The sequence below is a fragment of the Oryctolagus cuniculus genome, chromosome 6 (assembly GCF_964237555.1).
Source record: "Oryctolagus cuniculus chromosome 6, mOryCun1.1, whole genome shotgun sequence".
Lineage (NCBI taxonomy): Eukaryota > Metazoa > Chordata > Mammalia > Lagomorpha > Leporidae > Oryctolagus > Oryctolagus cuniculus.
In genome coordinates this window covers 145,183,599-145,195,169 of record NC_091437.1, presented here as the reverse complement: position 1 = coordinate 145,195,169, position 11,571 = coordinate 145,183,599, and the positions used below count along the sequence as shown (strand labels likewise).

General features: G+C 40.3%; 1 long non-coding RNA gene across 5 annotated transcripts in view; it reads left to right on the top strand.

The window, feature by feature from the left end:
- The window catches only part of LOC138849971 (uncharacterized), a 204,674-nt gene that overhangs the window by 52,006 nt on the left and 141,097 nt on the right, over nt 1-11,571 (top strand). The gene's annotated exons all lie outside the window — the stretch shown is intronic.

Here is an 11,571-nt window from a genome sequence, read left to right as displayed (position 1 = left end):
GGGGTTGGAGGAAAGGAGAAGAGAGACAGGGAAAAAGTGAGAGCGGGGTGTGGGGGGGAACCCAAGAGGAAAGAAGGAAAGAATCAGTATGTCAGGAAGGAGGCTGGACTGACAAAATGACAAAGCTCTTTTGATGCTCATCATTGCAAGATGCGTGGAGGCTTAAGCCCCCTACCCCCCCCCCCCCAGGTACTTTAGAAACAAAAGTCAAACATAATACAATAAAAGTACAATAAGTGTAATAAAAGAAAAATAAAAGAAGAAAGTGGAAGAAAGCTTTGGAGCACCTGCAGTGTCTTGCCAACGCACAACAGCACATCGAAAAAGCACAGGAGCCTTTGGGGATTTTACGGGGCGGTTTGGCTTTAGCCACTGTCAAACCTCAGCGAGTTAGGGAAAGAGTGAGGAAGGTGCTTGCTTGACTTGGCTGACCTTTCCGCAAATCAAATCCTTCTCCCACCTGGCAGCCACTTCCAATACACGGCTGCTGTGAAACGCCTGTCAGCCCTCATGAGAAAGAGAGAGCAATTTTACTGCTCCAAAGGCGACACTGCCTGAAAAGTTTAACACAATTTTTCCCTTGTACTTGAGCTTTGCTGCCGCCCCTGGGAAAACTATGTGCAGCTCCTTTGAGGATAGCTGCTTTGGAAAGACACTTTATAAGAAAAATTATACAGGCCCGTGATGTAACTCTAGACTCTAAAAAGAAACAAATTGCCTCTACATCATCCGTCTCCAGCGTGAAGGAAATCAAAGGCAGCTTGTGTCAGGGACCAGGCCTGCCCCTGCAACGCCCCCAGCCGATGAAATCACCCCAAGCCCCGAGTTTTCTGAGTGGCTTGGAAGTGCTATGACACATTTGCAAACCTCTAATAATTCTGCTTTCTTTGAGGTTAACGAGACTGGGCAGTGTTCAAAGCTTAATTAGAGATGAGGACCGTTAACTTGCATTCCTCACTAGGGCGTTCAAATACTCTTAAAACCAATTGTCTTCATGAGTGCTTCTGGCTTAGCGATGCCTCCACCTGGCTGTGCATCAGAATCAACTGGCATGGATGTTACAAACCAAAACCCAAACTGAACATATTCCCAGGCCCTACACTCAATCCATTCAGTTGCATTCTCTGATGCTGGCTTTTGGTAGACAGCATTTTGATGTACTTTGAAATGGGAGCTGTCTTTTAGGAAACCTGGAGAGAGAGAAACCAGAAGCATAGCTAATGGGAAGGCAAATAGCATTGGCCAAGTTTCCAAAGTATGACTCAACTGAGACAGAACGAGGAAAATCTGGCAACATTGAGGTTGGGCTAGCTCTTCTTTGTAAGGGTGAGCAGCAGAAGAATGTCACTTTAAGATAAGGCTGAAAATGCCAAGAAGTCACTGCTGATGTGAACTGCTACTCACGACTGTCGGTTGTGCAGGATGGAAACCAAGCCTGAATGGGTTTTGGCTAACACAAGACTTTGTTGGAAGGGTGCTATTGATGTTGCAGGTGGTAATGGAACGGGAATGGCACAGCTGGGCCTCAGAAGCCACAGGATGGGGGCCTGGGAGGATGACAAGATTCACTCCCTTTGTCCTTATTGCTTCTCTACTGTGAGCTTTAGGCTCTCACGACCTAGGTCAACTTCTTCCATACAAGGGAGCAGTCATTCCAAACTGCCTACCAACACGGAAGGAATGTCCCTGTCTGTATTAGTCAGTCTAATAGGATATCTGGTGCAGGCTACTTTATAAAGAAACAAGTTTATTTTTATTTGTGGTTCTCAAGTTTCAAAGACCAAACAGCATGCCCCAGGCTTTGGTGAGGGGCCCCTTCTTGGCTGCATCATATCATGGTGGGAAGGTATTTGTCTTTGTATCTGTGTTGCTTTTGTCTGTTACAAGGCCACTAGGATTCAATCATGGGGAGCCCCGCCCAATCTAATCACTTCCTAGAGACTGCACCATAACACTCTTCCTTAGCAGAAAAAGATTTGGATGGGGTAATTAGGCTAATTGATGAACAAGGAAGGTGAAATATGGGGGTTAGCTAACACCACGTGGTTGGAATGGGAGAAAAAGCAGCCCTTTAGGGAAGGCAAACATTATTCTTCAAGAGGAAAGCAAGTTTGACAAGCGAAGCCACACATTTACACTTTACAATATGCTCTAAATGCTTCTAGATAGGATCTCCTCATTGCAACAGTTGAAGGTAAAACCATCTGATGATATTCGTGTCACATCATGTTTGTCACCTCCAGGACACTGTCTCTTAAACTGTGTGGCACTTGAGGTCTCTTGGGAAGTTAGGGGAGACCTTCTTTGAGATTCTTCCCTCATTGCTGGGTTTGGCAGTTAGCCAAGGTGGTTACTCCGTGGGTTATGAGCTGCAAGGAATTTGATCAGTTTCCTTTTTTTCTTCATTTCTTCTTTTCCTCTTTCCCCCTCATCTTAGATATGACAACAAGAGGCTCGTTTCTACCTTTTCTGTTTCTGATAGGCTGTTAATTGTTATGTGTTCACATTACTTATCAGTCAGTACTCTTGCCCAGAGTATATCTAGAGAACTTCCTACATGTTGTAAAGGTAAAATGTTAAGTTGTTTCCATTGCTGTTGTGTTATCTTTCTCATTATTGTGAATTGTATAAAATATTTATACTTACTTCTGTAGTGGGCATTGAGAATATAAAGTAACAACCACCCCCCATATTAAAAAATGGAAGAGATACAAATAGTGATTATAATATTACCACTTTCAAGACAACCCCCTCACTCTTCTTTCCTTGGTGATTATATTCTTTTTTTAAAAAATTTATTTGAGAGGTAGAATTACAGACAGTCAGAGGGACAGACAGATGGCTGCAATGGCTAGAGCTGTGCTGATCTGTAGCCAGGAGCCAGGTGCTTTTTCCTGGTCTCCCACATGGGTACAGGGGCCCAAGCATTTGGACCATCTTCTGCTGCTTTCCCAGGCCATAGTAGAGAGCGGAACTGGAAGAGGAGCAGCTGGGACTAGAACCGGTGCTTACATGGGATGCTGGTGCTGCAGGTGGAGGATTAACCTACTGTGCCACGGTGCCAGCCCCTCAGTGATTATATTCTCTGCAAACTGACAGACATTCATTGTGTCTTCAGTCATTGTTTAGCCAAGCCACATGTAGTTAGCTCTCATAATGTGTCTCGTAAATCAGCCTCACAGCTCTTTAATAATTTTGTTGCTCTTTTCTGGATTTCCTTCATATTTCCCTTTTTGGGTGCCCCAGGGAGTCGGTAGAGCACAAAGCGATTCCCATCATATACAGGCAGGCCAGCCCTATGTGGTATCCTGCTATGTGGCTAATTTCAATCACACCCTCTCATTGTGCTGACAGATCCCGTGAATTCTTGCTTTTCCAGAAACAATGAAGGGCAAAGAAGAAGCAATGATGGGAAGTAAAAGATCAAACACAATGTTTGGAGCTATCACCCTTGGAAACATTTTTTATTGCCCACATTTAAATTTTTTAAAGTGAATTTCTTAAAAAAGAATCTTGGGAACAAAAAGCAATTTAAGGTTACAATGAGATAGGAATAAGAAGTTCTGGAGTTCTATTATATAGTAGGGTGACTATAGATAATGTTAATGTACCATATATTTCACTATGAGAAGCTAGAAAGAGGATGCTGTGTGTTTCCCTATAAAGAAATGTTAAATGCACAAAGAGAAATATGTGTTTATGCTGACTGGACATTACATAATGTTTGCATGTAATGAAACACCACAGATTATTCCATAAATATTTACAATTTGTGTTTGTTAGTTTTTTTTAAAAATAAAAATTTTCGAAAAGCAATTCAAGCTAGAAATTAGCTAGAGAAGTGATAAATACTTATGAATTTATTTCTCCTATTAGCTAAAGATTTCTTACAGGAAAATTGACTTTTTGGAAATCGAATAGGTCATTAAAAATTTTATAAACTCCAGAGGAGTTTAGCAAGCACATATTTATACCACATTCCAAACTCCAGGTGTCAATAACTATTCCAACACACAGCTGAAGAACATGGCCCTCAGTCACTCTGAATTCTCTATGACTTGTAAGAGCTTGGTAGAGTGAAATCACTCTTACTCCCTTTACAAGAGTTCTTTAGACTATGAATTGGTGCCAGTGACCAAGGCACAAACATAGGGACTGGACATCAGATTAAAGAATAACCTATCTGGATTGCTTCATGTCTGATGAAGGATCCGCATTCTAAATGTTGAAGGCCAAGCATACAAAGAGAAAGGGAAATAGCATTACTTGAATAAAGACAAACTCCTATATAATTTTAAATTACTATTCCTGAAGGAAGAAGGAAAATATATTTAAAAAATTTTTATTTTTGTATTTAACAGGAAGAGAGAGAGAGAGAGAGAGAGAGAGAGAGAGAGATCCCACCTGCTGTTTTACAACTCAAATACTCACAAATGGCAGGGAGGCTGGAACAAATGGAACCAGGAACCAGGAACTCAGTGCAGGTTTCCCATGTGAGTAGCAAGAACCTAACTATTTGAGCCATCATTACTGCCATCCATGTTAACAGGAAGCTAGAATCAGGAGTTGGAGCTGGGGCTTGAGCCCAGGCACTCTAATGGGGGACATGGGTGTCCTAACTGGCATCTTAACCCGTGGTTCAAATGCCCTCCTCAATTAGATTATCTTCGAGATAGTTCCTATTCATAAATGATATCTTGGAAGCTAAAGATGCTTATGCATCCTCTACCACCCAGTGTTTGAATTTTCAGAAATAATACAGCTTTTAGGAGAGGTGTGGTCACAGAACTTTGTTGCATTTGATAGCATGAATGTTCACATGGCCAATTAATTTGTTGACTATTCTTTTATACTTCATAGCATGAATCAAAGATGAATAATATGTTTTGTTTCTCAGGATTTTATAACCTAGTAGGAAAATGAAGTAAAAATAACTACTGCACAAGGCAAAATGTGATAATTCCTATAAATAAACATAAGCAAAGCAGCAGAAGAGCATACAGAAGGATGAGATTAATTTGTTTGCTGTGAGAACATGAGTGTGGTGGAGACTGGGCAGGGTGTATCAGAAAAGACTATAATTCCATGTCCATTGTTTGTCTTTCCACTAAACCACATTGTCTTGGAGACTAAATGACAGTGAGTTAGATTAAGCATGGATAAGATTTTGAAACTGGAAATGTGGGTTGAACAGACACAGTGTAAACAAAGGCATAAGAAAGGGAAAATTCAGGACTTGTTCAGGAAATGATAAGTGGTTTATTTGTCTGGAATACAGGAAAGTAATGAGATAAGGTTAGAAAATGGACCACAGTTGCCAACTATTGGAAGAGTGTAAATGACAAACTGCAGAGTTCAGTGATTTTAAAAATTTTTTAAAAATTCTATCTACCTACCTATGACCTGTCATATATTGGCAAGGAATACTTGGTCAAAGCCATATTCAAGAATCCATAAGTTTTTCAGGAATTTACACTGGATTAGAGGAGGTGGTGGCTGGAGGAAAGTATTGCAGTTGACAAGGTTCTGCAGGAGAGAGAAAGAGGATGCACAGAATCAATGTGAGGGATGGTTATTTTAATTACCTTTATTGTAAGCAGGATGAATAGATCACAAATATTTTTTTGAAAATATACAATGTGCTCTTATGTTATCTAGGATGGGGTAAGTTGGTCATTTTTGTGGTTGAACATGGTTTGTATGTCCATGTGATTATAGAGGGGGCTTGTCATGCTGTGTCCTCCTCCAAGACCGACGTCCTGTGAAATTCACAGCAGGGAAACTCACAACCTAGCTGGCAGCAGCACATAGTCAGGGACTTTTTTTTTTCTCTTTCTTACTGTTTTCTGCCAGTAGTTTTCATTTTTCTTCTCCTGAGATTAGTAGAAATAGAATTATAGAAGCAAAGGTTTGAATAACTTGTGGCTTGGGATACGAAGTACCAAATTGCTTTCCAGAAGTGTGTGCCAAATTACCCTTCTCTCAGTGAGTGTGAGTGCAGTAAATACAGGTTGTACTGCAGGAAACCAGTACGTTGTGTGGTTGGGGTGAGTTGTTAGAGAGTGACCCAACCTTTGGGCCTAAGGAATCTGGACTTCTAAGTGGTTCTTCCCACACTGTACTCTTTCATTGGGTTTCACATTCGTACATTAGCCACTGGCTTTCTTCTTTGGCAGATGAAGGACAGCACAATCGCACACACTGCTGTGTTTCCCTTTCCAGGTCATTCATATGCCTCTTCCCACACACTCTTCCCTTCTTCCCAAAGTAGCTTTTTGGAAATTGTCCAATATGAATTCCAGGCTAGGACCAACCTTTTATCCTGTTCTCTTAGCCATTGTGAACACCTCACATTTGTTAAGCACAGATTAGTGTGATTTTCACCTTCATGCCATCTCTCTCTTCAGGTTAACTGGATAGCCAGATGTACTAATCAAATTTCAACTCTTTCCCATGGTCTTTCAGGACTCTCCAGAGTGGAGCTGAACTTTCAGAATTCTTTCTTTCTGGTGCCAGCCTGGTACCAGGCCTTCTTTAACTCATCTAGAACAGTGGCTCTCAAATATTTTTGATTATGGCCCACAGAAAGAAACATGTTTTACATCATGAGCCAATATGCATAAAGGCATTTTAACATGCACATTTCAGCCCCCATATCTATAAAAATACACATCACACTAAAAAAAAAAAACCATACAAGGATACTTCAAAAAGCCTGCGGGAAAGTGGAGTTAAAAGATAATTTATGTTATACACACACCTTTTGAAGATCCCTTATATAATAGGAACAAATTCTCACAAAGCAATTATCTCTTTACAGCATGCTTTGATTTAAGATATTTGCTGGGCTGGTCCCTTTGATTTATTTATGATTTAAAGATGCTTGATGTCACCTTCCAAATTAATATTTTAACTTCTCAGTAATAAAGGAACATCTCCTTGATTAGGTGAGATGAGTGAAAACATATAAGTCTATTCCTGCATTTTTGTTTACTCCATATTAGAATTTTATCCCATAGTCTGAACTAAATGATTTCAACTCATTGGGTGCAGCCCAACTATGAGTCCAAATGTATATTACTTGCCCCAAAGGCCTAAGCTAGAACACTGAATTCAGAGTTTCTGGAAAATTTATTCTTTACCATAAAGTCTCTTTAATTGGGTACATTCAGGATCCATCCTTGTGAACACAGTCCCATATATATATATATATATATATATATATATATATATATTTAACAAAAGCTTGGCATTATTTTACTACATGTAAACATAAGCATCCTTCCTCTGGATCCAATTTTCTTACTCCAAATATGTTGTTGGCATTGGACTCTGCAGAATTAGAGTTTGGGACAAGAAAAGAAATGGAGACTTTGAGCAAGGTAAGAATGTCAGGTAAGGGAGAGGCATTTGGTATAGCCGTGAAACCACTAGTGAGAATGCCCACATTACTCATGGGACTGTCTGGGTTTAATTCCTGGCTCTGGCTTCTGACTCCAGCTTCCTGCTAGTGCAGACACTGGGAGGCAGTGATGATGGTTCAAGTGGTTTGGTCTTTGCTACCCATGTAGGAAATCTGGATTGAATTCCCAGCTATCAACTTCAGACTTGCTCCTGGCTTTGGCTCAGCTTTAGCTGTTTTGGGATTTTGAGGAGTGAACCAGTGGAAATCAATCTCTCTCTCACTCTCACCTTTTTTTTTTTTTTAAGATTTATTTATTTGAAAGGCAGAGTTACAGAGATGCAGGGGCAGGGAGAGAGAGAGAGAGAGAGAGAGAGGTCTTTCATCCGCTGGTTCACTCCTCAAATGGCCGCAACAGCTGGAGAGGAGCGGATCCCAAACCAGGAGCCAGGAGCTTCTTCCAGGTCTCCCATGTGGGTGCAGGGACCATCTTCTACTGCTTCCCCAGGCCATAGCAGAGAGCTGGTTCAGAAGTAGAGCCGCTGGGACTTGAACCAGTGCCCAGATGGGATGCCAGCACTGCAGGCAGCGGCTTAACTTGCTACGCCACAGCACCGACCCCTCACTCACCTTAAATAAGAACAAAAACACTCATTAGATAAAGGATGATGAGTTTCTTCCATTGACAAGGATCCTGAACAGGCTAGGTGCTTCCATGATCTCCCAAGTCTTCCCCACTTGCAATTCCATTTATTAGCATCTGCTGCTTCTCTTATCTCCACATACTGCTAAGTCTCTGACTTTATGGAGACTATCTCAGGATTTGTTGTCTTTATTCTCAGGCTTGCAGATAATTGGATCTTAATTTCTTTCATCTAAACCTGTTCAAAGGTGGCCCACTTGACCACTTGATCTTCTACTATCCCATCAATACTACACAAAATGGAAGCTCTGCCTAAAAATAGGCAGGAAAGCACAACACTGACATAGATGAATAACTTTGGCTGTCCACTATGAATGGATTTCTAGTGTGTCTTTTTTCCTCTAATTTAATTACTCTCCCTATACCTGGAAACTTCCATTTCCACATTACAGGGTTGGATCTGATGATTTGTAAACTCAGGTGTGATTGTTCTTCTAGTTATTCCCGTGTTTTTGGTTGAACACTTCCTCTAGTCGATTTCATGGAAATCATGCACACTTTTTTTTTTTTTTTTTGACAGGCAGAGTGGACAGTGAGAGAGAGAGACAGAGAGAAAGATCTTCCTTTGCCGTTGGTTCACCCTCCAATGGCCGCCGTGGCCAGCGCACCGCGCTGATCCGATGGCAGGAGCCAGGTGCTTATCCTGGTCTCCCATGGGGTGCAGGGCCCAAGTACCTGGGCCATCCTCCACTGCACTCCCTGGCCACAGCAGAGAGCTGGCCTGGAAGAGGAGCAACCGGGACAGAATCCGGTGCCCCGACCGGGACTAGAACCTGGTGTGCCGGCGCCGCAAGGCAGAGGATTAGCCTAGTGAGCCACGACGCCGGTTATCATGCACACTTTTTAAAATCATATGTACTTAAAGTGTCCATTATTCTTGATTGACAATTTGGCTAGGTATATGATGCCAGACTGGAACTTGTTTAGTCTTGAATTTTGAAGCCATTGTCCTATTATATTCCAGTTTTTAGTGTTGCTTTTGAAAAGTTCAACTAACATTTTGACTCCTAATCTGTTGTAGGTGATGTATTTCCTCTCTGAAATCTTTTGTAAACTTGTGTAAAATCCTAGGTTTCTAAATTTTCACAAGGTCACGGTTTGCCTATCTATCTCTCTTCCTATCTCTCTGTCCATCCATCCATCCATCCATCAATGCATCTATCCATCCATGCATTTTACTCCATTTGGTGTACCTTAAATGCAGAAATATTTTCTTGTATCATTTATTTGATAATTTTCTCCATTTTCTCTTGCTTATTTCTCTAGACATGTTTTTTTTAAAGATTTATTTATTTATTTGAAAGTCAGAGTTACACGGAGAGAATAGAGGGAGAGAGAGAGAGAGAGAGAGAGAGAGAGGTCTTCCATTTGCTAGTTTACTCCCCAACTGGCTGTAGCAGCCAGAGCTGTGCCAAGCTGAAGCCAGGAGCCAGGAGCTTCTTCTGGGTCTCCCATGTAGTTGCAGGGGCCAAGGACTTGGGCCATCTTCTACTGCATTCCCAGGCCATAGCAGAGAGCTGGATTGGAAGTGGAGCAGCCGGGACTCAAACTGGCGCCCATATTGGATGCCAGCGCTGTAGGCAGTGGCTTTACCCGCTATGCCACAGTGTTGACCCCTCTAGAAATGTTTTAAGCTGAATGTGAAATTTCCTAAACTGCTCATCAAATGCTAAAAATTTTCTCTGGCTTATTTTTCATCTCTAAGAATTTTTGTTCTACTTTCTTGAATTTATATATCAAATCTTTTACTGAGTTTTTTTTTTTTTTTTTAAGATTTGTTTCATTTATTTGAAAGGCAGAGTTACAGAGACAGAGAGAGGTAGAAACAGATAGATCTTCCATCCTCTGGTTCACTCCCCAAATGGCTGCAATGGCTGGGGCTGGGCCAGGCCAAAGCGAGGAGCCAGGAGCTTCTTTCAGGTCTCCCACAAGGGTGGCCGGGGCCCAATCACTTGGGCCATTCTCCACTGCTTTTCCAGGCTCATTAGCTGGCAGCTGGATCAGAAGTAGAGTATCTTGGACTGAACCAATGCCCATATGGGATGCTGGCACTGCAGGCTGTGGCTTAACCCACTGTGCTATAGTACTGGCCCATTTTTAAATCTGTTAGAATTGATTTTAGCTTACAAAAATGAATTAGAAAGCTTTCCTGTTTTTGCTTGCATTGGAACAGTTTAATTTGCCTGGAGATCACTTATTTCTTTGAAATTTTAAAGAAGTCACTGTAATTTTTATTAAGGTTCCAAAAATGTGAAAAATTTATTTTTTATGGATATACTGTTACATATACATTTACTTAGCATTACTGCACATAAGATTAAATTCCTCTATATCAATATTTTTCACATACTTATTTATGATAAAGGATCATGTTGTAATATTCATGAAATTCAATTATTTATTTTTTTTGTATTTGTGACCATTTTAACATATTAAAAACTTAAAGCCTAGAGTATATGACTAATTTCTTCAAAGTCCTGTACAGGTGAATAACTTGACTGAATACATAATTCTTGGGTGGAAAAGTTTTACTTTAGATTATGTATTTGGATTAAGCTGTTCTCAGCCCTAATTGTATTTTGACTCTTTTAGAGCTTCTGTAAGATAGCTGTTATTGTGATACCATTTTGAAGATGGTGTAACTGGGACACAAGTGAAACAATTGGGAAGTGGAGAATTTGAGCCCAGGCAGTCATGTTCCAAAGTCTATGTTCATAAACAGTAGGCTACTGGAGAGTAGCTTGTAGATTGTTGTCTCTTAGATGCTTATAAGTATTAATTCATTATCATTTGCCTTTTAAGATTATAGAAGCTATCACTGATAAGTAATGAGTCTTCTTTGGAAGGTAAATTATTTTTTTCTTTTTCTTTCTTCTGTGTATATGCAATATCAAACTTGTTCTTTGTGTCTCATATTTTGTAGAAGCGTTTCTGTCCAGATTTAACTCATCTCTGAAAAATTGTCTTCCTGTAGTTCAATCATTTTATTGCTTCTGTAATATTTTCTCCTTTTGATATTCTTACATATTTAGGTAGCATATCTTGGATTTGAATTTTACCCAAGTCTTTATTTAACAAATACTCTCTGATTTTCTACCACATTTCAGATACTATGAATGTAACAATGTTGAAAACATAACTAGTTAATTAATCTTAACAGTCTTGTATAGGGGACAGACCTTTAAAAAATAATTGAAGGGAGATGTTTGTAATTGTGAATGTAATTTAACGCCTAATCTGAGGGATGAGTAGGCTTTAACCAGTTGAGAGAGAATAAAGGTATACCAAGAAGAGGGAGAAAGAATCAATAAAGAAGACATACTTGATGAGTTCTAGGGTAGGCTAAAAGGCAATGAACAATGGGAAGACTATTCGAAAATGTGGCTTCCATAGAGGTAGAAGCTAGTTAGTGTGGGTCTGCGTGGTCTATATTAAAGCTTTTACCTTTTAAAAATATTTATTTATT